Genomic DNA, 13,877 nt, shown 5'->3' on the forward strand with positions numbered 1-13,877 from the left:
GAAGAACAGCCGACCCGGCTCCTTTGTTTCTCCTAACCAGCTTCAGACAGCCAGATTTTTATGAATATTTTTTCCACTTCTACAGAAGGGAGGAAAACAAAGTTTCGGCTTTAGATGTGTGATTTTGGGTTGGTTAATGAAGAGGAGTTCCTTTTCTTTGAATTTTCTCCAAGCCACATAAAGTTGTTGAAAATGAATGTAAGACACCCTGCTGAGTAAATAACTCCTAATTATTCCATCAGACTGGAACTCGAACATGAATCTATGGGACAGAGAACATTGCCCAAGAGGAGAATGAAGCCCCTATGGAGAGAAAGGTGGCCCAGAAATAAAGATGATGATGTTGACGTTGATTCTGGAGACCATGTATTGAATCCCTGTTCAGCCATGGAAACCGATGAGCCATTTCAGACTTATGGCAACTCTAGGATGAACCTAATCACGTGGTTTTCTTGACAATTTTTGATCAACTGAAGTTTAATTTCACCCTTCTTCTGAGGTTGAGAGAGAGTGACAGGCCCAAGGCCACTGAGTGGGTTTCCATGACCAAGCTATGGTCTTCAGAGTCCAGTCCTCAAATCACTACTGTGCTGGTACGGCTGTACCAAAACTTTCAACTTTACTTCCTTGCTGCAAATGTTTGCAATCATAGGACAGGCCGCCTGTCAATCATCATTAAGTTTGGTTCCGCCCCTTGTTCAGGGCTCAGGGAGGGAAGGGGCCATTTTTAAGTCTGTCTCTCTTAGGAAGCTAAGCTATAGGACGTAGACCAGCTCGTCCCGTAGAAAAGCTTCATATCCCAAGAACATCCAGGGATATAGAACATCTGGGGATACAGAACATCCGGGGATATAGAACATGTGAGGAAACAGAAATTCCAGGGGAAAAGTCCCAACAGCTCTGGCTGAGAGCTTACAGCCTCTCAGTCTCACAGCTCCTGAGGGAAACAGCCCTAAGTTTCTAAAGACTCAAAGAGAGAACAGCATCACAGATCCACGGAACCCCAGCTGAAACATCTGCAAGCCTTGGCTGGTAGGTCCACATGATACCCAAACGCATTCGGAGTCTGCAGTGGGTCCCACATCAGCTAAGCCCATATTGATAGACAGCCTGGGAGAGGTTATAAGAGGGTTTTCACAGTTATTCAAAGCCAATTGCCTGTCCTTTGGGCACAAAACTCAAAGGGCCAACAGTTTATTAAGGAAACCTTGAAGTGTTGTTTGTCTCCTTGAAGATTTATTATTTGTTCATCAATAAAGACTTTGTTATTTCATTAAAGACTCAAAAGGCCATCCTTTCAGGGAAATCCTCAACAACCTTTCTTTAGGCGCCCTGGCTTCCCGCTGGGCATAGAGAATACGTCCTATACAAAAGACAATCAGTTACAGGCCCAGCGCGTGACAGAACAACTACACCACGTTAGCTACGTATTACGGCAATCATATGAATGAGTGACCTCCAAGTCTCCCTGCTATGAAGAATCTTGCACACTTGGGGCCAAAGATGCCTTGCTTGAATCAATCCACCTACAATGTGCTCTCCTCCTTTTCTAAATGTCTTCTTCCTTACCAAGCATTATAGTACTTGCTAATGAGTCATTTAGTCTTATGATACATTGAAAGTAGTATTGTTTCAGCTTAGCTATCTTGGTTACTAGGCAGAGTTCAGGTTTGATTTGCTCTCATACTCATTCATTTGTCTTTTTGGTGTCCATAATAGCTGCAGAACCTTTCTCCATTGGTCATTGACTTGTGCTTCTTGGACCATGATAGATGGATGTGTAATATTTTACATTGTAATTTCCTCGATGTGCTCCTTGCAGTCCATGTTTGCTGTTGCACAACTTGAAAACAGATAGATTAGTTACACAGCACCACAAAACTCTCTAGCTGACAATTCCATCAATGCCAACATCCCAAATGTATCTTGACCACTGTATTATTTGTTGCATTGTGTCACCTCCTTGTCAATCTTGTGCTGTTTAACATTTCAAATGTTGGGAATCTGGAAACTACAATTTAGGTAGGTGTTGAGAGTGGGGAACGGGACCCTTAGATCATGTTTCTTTCTTGTTGGGTATCTTCAAGTTGATTGTGATGCCATATGTCTAACCCTGACCCCCATATTATAGTGAGACACTAACTCTGTGTCACTCATTTCTTAGTTTTGAAATGTATCTTTATTTCGCCTTCTATATGAAGATATGTATGTGAAATAACACACCACAAGGAGTAACTCACGACTTCCGGCCTTTAAAGAAAAGGAATAGCTTTGTCAATATTTTTGCCCCAGCCCAGCCTCTTGCTGTCTTCAGCCTCTTCCACTGTCAGCATGGAGCTTCTGACAGTTTTCTCTCCCCTCAAAATATACACATATGCACATGCACACACACATAAACACTAGAATGGGGCCTTTGATAGGAAGAAAGAAGAGATTTGCCAACTTTACTCAAGAACCCGGGGGAATCTCTCATTACAGAGAGGTTGTTTTGGCAGAATCTCCGTGACAATTGTCATATCGAGAGCCAACTCTCTCTGTGCCTACCAGAGAGAGGTCAGAACACAGGGCAAAACGCTCCATCATGCTCTAAATCTGCATCTACATTGTAGAAATTCAACAAACCCCTGTTAATGAATTGCAAAGATGAGCAGCCAGAAATTAGTAAGAGAGTTCCAATGCATAATAATAATAATAAATGTTGACCGGCTCTATCTGCCTAGAAGATCAGGGGGCAGAGGACTCTTACAAGTAAAACAAGCAGTCAAAGAAGAAGAACATGCCCTGGAAGAATATGTAAAGCAAAGTGAAGAACCTGCTTTGATTGAAGTCAAAAATCAGAAACTCCTCAAAGCACAGCAGACAAAAAATCAGTACAAGAAAACCGCACTACAAACTAGAGCTGACAGCTAGCACAACAAAACATTGCATGGAAAGTTCCTTGACAAAATTGAAGGAAAAACTGATAAGGAGAAGACCTGGCTCTGGCTCATGAATGGGACCCTGAAGAAGGAGACAGAAGGCCTGATCCTTGCATTATTATTATTATTATTATTATTATTATTATTATTAAAGGTATCACCCTGAATTCTGGTGACAATTTTTTTGGTATTGTCTTCATACCTCTCTGTCACATTTGCTTGTCTCTTGACTCACTTTCTGCTGTGCCTCTTGGCTTCCACTTCTAAGCACCCTCTGTGGAAAGTGCACATCTGCGCGCTTGTTTATTTGCTCACTGTCTTATTTGTTTTCCTCGAAGACGAAACATAATAATAATTGGGAGCTCTAATGTTTAAGAGACTGGGAGGAGATAGGAGTTTGTTCTCAAATAATTATTACTTTGTTGATTTCCCTCCCCCAAATACATCTTTTGGAAATTAAGATCAATTAGGAAAGCAGATGGCACCCGAACGCCATCAAACATTTTGGACAGGCAGCAAATTATTGGATTAATTATGCAAATAATTAAAATTTATATTTACACCTGATCATCCAAACAAGGGTGAAAGAACTGATTTCAGGGTTTGTTACGAGCCGTGGCAAGGACGTCAACCCAAGATGACTTCTTTTGCTACATCTTACTTTCAGATGTTGCTTCTGCAGATGGGAACAGTTGCAGAATTCCAAACCAGGAGCTGCAGAAGGAGATCTTAGTGTTTCAATATCTTTTATGGCAGGACACAGTCGAAGCTAAGTCTGGGCTGGAACTATAACACAGCTGGTAAATCACCAGCAGTAATAAGATCTACCAAACGAAAGGTGGCCAGTTCGAAGCCCGGTCGGGGCTCTCACTGTTTACCTAAGTAGCTCAAAAACAGCTTAATGCTGCAAGTAGAGAAATTAGGTACCGCTAATTAAGCGGGGGAGGTATTTTACGACACCATAGGAAAAAAAAAAGTCCAGAAATGCTGGTGACCAAAAGGAAGGAGGAAGTCCTGATGGCTTTTCATCATAGAGAATGGACAACAGCACCCCCTGTGGCTGAATCTGAGCACAACCTCCAAGGCACCAAAACTGGACATACCTCCTTTCTGTCTGTCCAAATGGCAATGAATGTACTGTTATCCCAAGTCACCTTGAGGAGATAGGGTGGAATATGAATAAAGTGTTGCTGTTTTTATTATTATTATTATTATTATTATTATTATTATTATTATTATTATTATTATTATTATATGACACAGGAAACAAGATAGATATGCTGGATTTCAGATCACAAAATCACAAGTCGAACACTTCCCAAGTGTCTAGGACTGTGTGATGTATTTTCGGATGATGCGTGCAGATCCCAGCAGGGTGGTCTTTTGCAGTTGGCAGATCATAATTTTGTCAATGTCCATTGTTTCCAAATGCCGGCTGAGATCTTTTGGCACGGCACCCAAAGTGCCCATCACCACCAGGACAACCTGCAGTCGTTTCTGCCAGAGTCTTTGAAGTTCAATCTTGAGGTCCTGATAGCGGCTGAGTTTTTCCTGTTGTTTTTCGTCAATGCGACTGTCACCTGGGATGGCAACATCAATGATCCAAACCTTTTTCTTTTGCATAACTGTGATGTCTGGTGTGTTGTGTTCCAGAACTTTGTCAGTCTGGATTTGGAAGTCCCACAGTATCTTTGCGTGCTCATTTTCCAATACTTTTGCAGGTTTGTGATCCCACCAGTTCTTTGCTGCTGGGTGGTGGTACTTGAGGCATAAGTTCCAATGAATCATTCAGGCCACATAGTTGTGCCTCTGTTTGTAGTCTGTCTGTGCGATTTTCTTACAGCAGCTGAGGATATGATCAATGGTTTCGTCAGTTTCCTTGCATTTTGGGTCATCAGCTGATTTTTCAATCTTGGCCTTAATTGCCTTTGTTCTGATGTCTTGCTCCTGGGCTGCAAGGATCAGGCCTTCTGTCTCCTTCTTCAGGGTCCCATTCGTGAGCCAGAGCCAGGTCTTCTCCTTGTCAGCTTTTCCTTCAATTTTGTCAATAATGTTATTATTATTATTATTATTATTATTATTATTATTATTATTATTAGTATTATTATTATTATTATTATTATTATTATTATTATTATTATTATTATTATTATATGAAGTTGGCGCAGAACCGACAATTATGTTTCAATGTTTTCCCCTCCCTTCTAGTTCAGATTAGGGAGAGGAAAATCTCAGGAAACCATTTCCACATTTCCCTTTCCAGTCATCACGTCTTTGTGGCCTTGTCACCAGTGGTGATCAGATGGCGTTTCAGCGGAGTATTCATCCAAACATACAGTCATGAAATGTAACGGGAAGCAAAATGCCACCTAATGTTTTGCTATTTTTTTTTTTAAAACAGAAGCCGCAACAAGGGAATTTGCCTTCTAAGTTACTCTTCTGTCACTTTGAAATCTCTTGTCTAAAACACCGCCGCGCCTTCAAGGGAGCAGCTTGCAATGCCTACATGTCAATTGCTCCCTCTCCACTTAAAACTCAGCATTGAAATGCACAAACCATAAAACCACTAAAGAAAACATTGTGTCTGCGCCGATGTCAAGATAAAGTATTGTTTTCTGGATATGATGGCTTATTCACACATACTGTCCTAAGAACATTAGTACACTCCTCCAGCTGTCTTGCTGCAAGGAAGATCAAGGTTGGACAACTGGCAGATGTATCCATGCCTAAATTGCTGCTCGTATTGTCTCTCTCCGTCTCTGGAATCATAGAATCATAGAATCTTAGAGACCCGACGGGCCATTCAACCCAACCATCTTCTGCCAGGCGGGAAAATAATAATAATAATAATAATAATAATAATAATAATAATAATAATAATAATAATATACCTGCTTTGATTGAAGTCAAAAATCAGAAACTCCTCAAAGCACAGCAGACAATAAACCAGTACAAGAAAACCGTACTACAAACTAGAGCTGACAACTGGCACAACAAAACATTGCATGAAAAGTTCCTTGACAAAATTGAAGGAAAAGCTGATAAGGAGAAGACCTGGCTCTGGCTCACGAATGGGACCCTGAAGAAGGAGACAGAAGGCCTGATCCTTGCAGCCCAGGAGCAAGCCATCAGAACAAAGGCAATTAAGCCCAAGATCGAAAAATCAGCTGATGACCCAAAATGCAGACTGTGCAAGGAAACCGACGAAACCATTGATCATATCCTCAGCTGCTGTAAGAAAATCGCACAGACAGACTACAAACAGAGGCACAACTATGTGGCCCAAATGATTCATTGGAACTTATGCCTCAAGTACCACCTGCCAGCAGTAAAGAACTGCAAAAATCTTGGAAAATGAGCACGTAAAGATACTGTGGGACTTCCGAATCCAGACTGACAAAGTTCTGGAACACAACACACCAGACGTCACAGTTGTGGAAAAGAAAAAGGTTTGGATCATCCCAGGTGACAGTCGCATTGATGAAAAACAACAGGAAAAACTCAGCCGCTATCAGGACGTAAAGATTGAACTTCAAAGACTCTGGCAGAAACCAGTGCAGGTGGTCCCGGTGGTGATGGGCACACTGGGTGCCGTGCCAAAAGATCTCAGCTGGCATTCGGAAACAATAGACATTGACAAAATTACGATCTGCCAACTGCAAAAGGCCACCCTGCTGGGATCTTCACGCATCACCCGAAAATACATCACACAGTCCTAGACACTTGGAAAGTGTTCGACTTGTGATTTTGTGAAACGAAATCCAGCATATCTATCTTGTTTGCTGTGCCATAATAAAATAATAATATACATCACAGGAGCCCCCAGTGGCGCAGAGGATTAAACCACTGAGCTGCTGAACTTGCTGATCGAACGTCGGTGGTTCACATTCGGAGAGTAGGGTGAAACGTTAGGAGAGAATGCTTCTGGAACATGGCCATACAGCCCAGAAAACTCACAGCAACTCAGTGATTCCAGCCATGAAAGCCTTCGACAACACATGGATTGGATTCACTGACCCGCTGACACCGGAGCCCCAGCCATATCAGTGTTGTGTGTAAACACAATTATTTCTGTACATATCTAATTGCTATTGCTCAATGAACATGTCCTCAAAAGTTGCCACATTGGGCATGTGTGCTGAAGAAGTAGGCCTTTTTTTTCTTGTTTTCTTCTTTCTTCTTCCCCCCCCTACTAAATTAACTGCCGTGTAGGCGACATGTTCCTTTCCTTCCCGATAAGTGATTGCGTCCCTTTATAGAAAGGAAGAGCTGATGAAATCAAAACAACTCTGAGCTGTTTCTGGCTCCAAGGTTACTTTATTTTTATTTTCTAATTTTTTTATCACGAAGAAAGCTGCTTTGGCTCCTATCAGCCAAATGGAAAGAAAAGCTTCTTTTTGATTAAAAGGGATTTTTGGTTGAGCTGTTTGTCTCTGACCTTAGCACCAGACACACCAGGCGATGAAGAAAGAAAAAAGAAGTTTGCTATTAAAAAAAACAACTTTTAAAGCTTTGATTGTTGAATTGTTCTAGGTCGAGATGGGCAATTTTAACCTATGTCACAACCCAAACTTATATACTGTATATACTCGAGTATAAGCCTAGTTTTTTGGCCCTTTTTTAAGACTGAAAAAGCCCCTCTCGGCTTATACTCGGGTGAGGTTCCTGGTTCACTTATATTTGGGTCAGCTTATACTCGAGAATATATGGTACATTTATTATTTTTTTTATTATTATTGCTATTATTACATTTATTATTTTTCTCTATTATTGTTGCTACTATTACATTTATTTTACTCTATTTTTATTATTATTATTAATACATTTATTATTTCACTCTGATCTTATTATATTTATTATTTTACTCTATTTATTACTACATGTATTATTTTCCTGTATTTATTATTATTTTTGTTATTACATGTATTATTTTACTCTATTATTATTAAAAGTATACATAAGCACATTTATATTGAAGAAGATGAGTATAATGATTTGATCAGAGTTGCCCAATCTTATCTTAAATTAGAGCTTGATGTAAATATTCAAAAACATTTAACCTACCATGCCTCAATTAATGTCATTTTATTGGTATCTGTTTTTATTTCTGAAATGTACCACCCTCGGCTTATACTGGAGTCAATGTTTTTCCAGTTTTCTTGTGGTAAAATTAGATGCCTCGGTTTATATTCAGGTTGGCTTATACTCGAGTATATACAGTATTACTTATTCTTTCTTAGGCGAAGATAATAGAGTAGTAGTTATGTTTGCAAAACCCATAGCGGACACTGTGAAAATGAGATTCAGCATGATTTCCTCATTTTGATTTTATATAGTTTGCATTGCATTATATGGACTCCAAATGAGACAGTCAGGATATAAAATTTAATACACAAAAGAAACCAGAATTCAGCAGCAATAATCCAAAAATGCAAGGTTAAACATCAAAACTATGAAATCTAAAATCACAGAATTAATCCAAAGTTATATCCATGAACATGAAAACAGGAACCTCTCCAAGGTAAATTCTCCAAAGGTACACTGGTATTAACAGGAACATGAAACAGGAATCTTGACAATACAGGAACCATGAACTTGGAATCATGAACAGGAATCATGAACTCCAAATAGCTGATCTCCAAATAGCAACGTCTCCTCTAAAACCTAAACCACTTAATTTAAACCCACCAATGCACCCATGACATCATGCCTAACACATCTGGACTTCAAGGTCTTATCTTGAATCCTCTGAGAATATCTAGTTTGCCTGCTTTTCATGCCCTGTGTTCTCAGCTCTAATCTGCACTCCCTTGAAAACTCCTCAGCTTCCCAAGGCCTTTTCTCAAGGGAACTCGTATTTTTGGTTTCCCCTGTTGCCTGGGAATGATCTGAAAAATTCAAAACATCAGCCTCATCTGTCTACAATTCCCCCGAACACTCACAGATTCCTCATTTTGGGACCCATCATCCCCTTTATCCTTAGAACATTCACAAAATCCTCTGATGCTTGCCAGACTACAACAACATCCAACAAAATACGTCCTCTCTATGAGTTTTCTAGGCCCTCTAGGCCAGGGGTCCTCAAACTTTTTCAGTGGAGGGCTGGTTCATGGTCCCTCAGACTGTTGGGGGCCTGGACTATGATGAAATAGTCCAAAATTAGGATTGTTGTTGTTGTGTGCCTTCATTTCAGACTTACGTCAACCCTGAGTCGAAAGTTTAGGACAGAGGCCAGGTCAATGACCTTGGAGGGCCTTAGCTTGGGGACCCCTGATCTAAACGATCTCATAAGACCATAGGTACGCAAAGAGACTTCCAAAGACCATCTAGATGGTCTCATAAGACCACAGGTAAGGAAAGGGGCCACCAAAGGCCATCTAGACAATCTCATAAAACCATAGATAAGGAAAGGGACCCTCAAAGGCCATCTAGATGATCTCATCAGTCCATCAGAAGACTATAGATAAGGAAAGGGACCCTCAAAGACCACCTAGATGGTTGCATAAGACCATAGGTAAGGAAAGGGGCCCTCAATGGCCATCTAGATGGTCTCATAAGGCCATAGCTAAGCAAAGAGACCTTCAAAGACCATTTAAACGATCTCATAAGACCATAGATAAGCAAAGAGACCTCCAAAGACAAGGTAGACTTAGGTCAACCCCAAGTCTAAAGTTTAGGACAGGGGCCAGGTCAATGACCTTGGAGGGCTGCATCCGGCCCACGGGCCTTAGTTTGGGAACCCCTGCTCTAGGCGATTCTCTCTTATGCCTCCATGTTATTACATTATCATCCTGGGATCAAGACAAATTCCTAGAAAGAATACCTCTCTAGGAATTTTCTAGGTCTTCCAGCATAAATTGTTCATTTCAATGGGGTCTGTTATTATCCATGGTTTTCTGTATCCACAATAAGTTCAGGATACCGGTGTTGTACTATATTATGTTTCTATCGTAATGACTTATGTGACTTATCTATCTATTATCTATCTACGAGTCAGTCTATATAGCTGATCATTGTCTGATATAAAAATAAAGATCCTAAAGAGAAGAAGCACCAAAACTGGGAATAGAGAATGGTGTTCTCTTTCTTGGGAATTTTGAAAAATATTTTTGTGTCAAATCCGTGGATGCAGAAACCACCATGTATGGGTTTAAGAGAAATGCTTGGAAATCTCAGGCAGAGAGCTCTAATGCCCTAGCACAGGGGTCCTCAAACTTTTAAAGTAGAGGGCCGGATCATGGTCCCTCAGATTGTTGAGGAGCCAAATTATCATTTGGGGAAAAACAAAAACAAATTCCTATGCACACTGCACATGTCTTATTTGTAGTGCAAAAAATCCCCCAACAACATTTATTTATTTATTTGCTACATGTATACTCTACCCTCTCTCCCCCCGAAGGGGTCTCAGAGCGGCTTACAAGTTGTATGTACATCTCTCTATATAAAAGGCTTTTGGCATCACGGCGACTCACAAAACAACAAAACCCCAAAACCCCCAAACTCAAAAATTGCCAACACAATCAATCATCCCCTTACACTAAAAACACAATCACAACAGCAACAACCACAACAGGTGAAGGAATTCTGGAGTTCATGAGTCTAGCAATGAGCTGGATCCATATATCAATACTAAAGAAGATTTTATGAGAAATTCAGAAACATAACGTTTGTAAATGTCAATTACAGCTGTGTTCACAGCTGTCTCCTTAGTTGGCCTTGTACAATATATTATATTATTAGCATAGCACAATATTAGCATTATATATTACTATATTGCACTATACCACTATACCATATTATTATTAGTAATATTACATTTAATATATAATATATAATTAATATTATTATATTATACAATATTATTAAATTGTATTATTATTATTGGCCGACCTGAGTCCCCTACTGGGTGAGGAAAGAAATACTGTAATAAAAAAAACAAATAAGTACTATATTCTATTACATTATACTATTATTATCAGTATTATATGTTTACACAATATATTATATTATTACCATAGCACAATATTAGTAAATGAATGAACAATACAATATTTAAAAATAAAAACAATTTTAACCAACATAAACCTATCAGGAATTCAATGAGAAGTGTGGGCCTTCTTCTGCCCAATGAGATAGTCAAGTTAAGTAGGATTGTTGTTGTTGTGTGCCTTCAAGTCATTTCAGACTTTGGGCAAGCCTAAGTCTAAAACTGAGGACAGGGGCCAGGTAAATGGCCTTGGAGGGCCGCATCCGGCCCCCGGGCCTTAGTTTGGGGACCCCTGCCCTAGCAAGCTACAAAGCCCAAAATTGCATCTCTGTCAGCTGAAGTGGAACCAAAGCTCTGTAATTGTGTGGTGTGAAAGGGCCCCATGTTGAAAAGAAAGGATTAATATATAAATCAGATGCAGGGAATGTTAACCAGCGGAGATGATTTTTCTTCCCGATCTGTTTCATCTCCAGTCGGACTCATTAATTTAAGCACACACATCACTTCCCTTGCAACGCAAAGGAACTGCGCTCTCTTCACGCCGTCCTTGATCAAAACAGAGAATCAAATCAAATGCGAATCACTGGCTGGTGGTGATCGCTCTACATTTCTTTGCTGTATACAAGAACTCACAACAACAAACCCACGTTTTCCCCCATTAATATTTCCCCTGCACAGTCCCTGCACACCATCTGGCATGTTCTCCATCTTCCCTACCCCCAGTCGTCCACAAATGCAATTTATATTTCTTTGCACCTTCCCCGGAGAGATTCATCTTAGGCTGTAATGATAGTGTGAAACTGGAGGAGAGACCTTATAGGAAACTTTATTATTGTTACAAGAACGTAGCTTTCTCTTTGCTAATTTCCACTCTCAGCATGTGGCGCGGCTTTGGTAAATCCAACACTGATAAAAAATTTAACCCCATAGGCAGCAGTGATGGAAAGAGTTGACACTTGGGCAAGGTTTGCACATGGCCTTTGTATCCCAGTATGATTGTGGACCATGTGTTGTATTTGTGCGTGAGTGTTTGGATACTTGAGTAGTTTTCTCCTTCTGAGATGGAATAGTGGAATGCCATAATAATAATAATAATAATAATAATAATAATAATAATAATAATAATAATAATACAGTAGAGTCTCACTTATCCAACATAAACGGGCCAGCAGAACGTTGGATAAGCGAATATGTTGGATAATAAGGAGGGTTAAGGATAAGCCTATTAAATATGAAATTAAGTTATGATTTTACAAATTAAGCACCAAAACATCATGTTAGACAACAAATTTGGCAGAAAAAGTAGGTCAATACACAGTAATGCTATGTAGTAATTATTGTATTTATGAATTTAGCACCAAAATATCACGATATATTGAAAGCATTGACTACAAAAATGCGTTGGATAATCCAGAACGTTGGATAAGCGAGTGTTGGATAAGTGAGACTCTACTGTAATAATAATAATAATAAAACTTTATTTATACCCCACCACCATCTCCCCAACTGGGACTCGGGGCGGCTTACATGGGGCCATGCCCAGAACAATCTATATATATAAAAGAGTGATGGCATCACGGCGACCCACAAAACAACAAAACTACAGGCCCCCCAACCTCAAAATTTGACAACACAACCCATCATCCACGCCTCTAGGTTGATACACCAAAAAGAAAAGAAAAATAAAGTCCTAATTAGAGGGAGAGGAATAATTGCTTTTATCCAATTGCTGCCAGTTAGAAGGCTAAGCTCCGCCCACTTGGTCTCCTAGCAACCCAATAAAAATAAATAAAAAAACCTAAAAATAATTAAAAACACTAAAAAATTAATACAATGAAATACTATAATAACAGAAAATAACTAAAAATAATACAAGGAAATAATAAAATATAATAAATAAAAAGATAACTTACAATAAAAATAATTTTAAAATACAAATAACGTCAAATAAAAATTACACAACAATTTTTAACCATTACCACCACCACTTTGCCACAGCAACGTGTGGCCGGGCACAGCTAGTACAATATAAACAGCATATAAAAGAACAACACATCACAACACAGTGAACAATACAATAAAGAATAATATCCATTTCAATGCAATCAAGGAAACAATAAAAACAAGGGCGGACCACATGAACATTTAGTTAAAACTCGGGGTGAGAAAGACATAAGGATAAAAAACCACAACGAACAGGGTCATAAGAAAGTGGTGTAGTCTAGAGGATAGATATTAGAGGGAGCAACAGAAAAGAAATATAAAATAGTTACTCTTCAAAAGCGCAACGGAAGAGCCATGTTTTCAAGTCTTTCTTGAAGGCTACTAATGTGGGGGCTTGCCTAATCTCAATGGGCAGTGAGTTCCACAATCGGGGGGCCACAGCAGAAAAGGCCCTCTCCCTTGTTCCCACAAGGCGGGTCTGGGATATCGGCAGTGGCGATATCGGCAATGCCTTCCATCCCACACCATTTCTATTCTTCTTCAAAGAATCATAGAGCTAGGAAAGAACCCAGGACCATTCAATTCTACTCTATTCAGTCATGGACGGAAGATACCTATCCAAACACACCTGACACATGGCCATCCAGCCTCTGATTAAAAGTCTCCAGAGAATGAAGGTATTTCTTCACTGCCATTCGATGCAGTATGGGGTTTGTATCACTCTGTGAACATCAACACAACACACACAGGCTGATGTGAATTAATCTGGTGTAAGCCACTTAATACGGCTGTACCCCAGGTTTAAAAAACCATAGAAATCGGATCTTCTTATGTTGGGGGAGTGAGAACAGCCATCATATCCCTTCTCAGCCTGCTTTTCTCCAAGCTAAACATATCCAGCTCCCTAAGCCACTCCTCAAAGGGCTTGTCTTCTAAACCTTTGGCCATTGTGATCATCCTTATCTGGACACGTTCTAACTTGTCAATATCCTTCTTGAATTGCTTTGCTCAGAACTGGACACAGGGTT

Source organism: Anolis carolinensis, unplaced genomic scaffold (genome assembly GCF_035594765.1).
Source record: "Anolis carolinensis isolate JA03-04 unplaced genomic scaffold, rAnoCar3.1.pri scaffold_7, whole genome shotgun sequence".
NCBI lineage: Eukaryota > Metazoa > Chordata > Lepidosauria > Squamata > Dactyloidae > Anolis > Anolis carolinensis.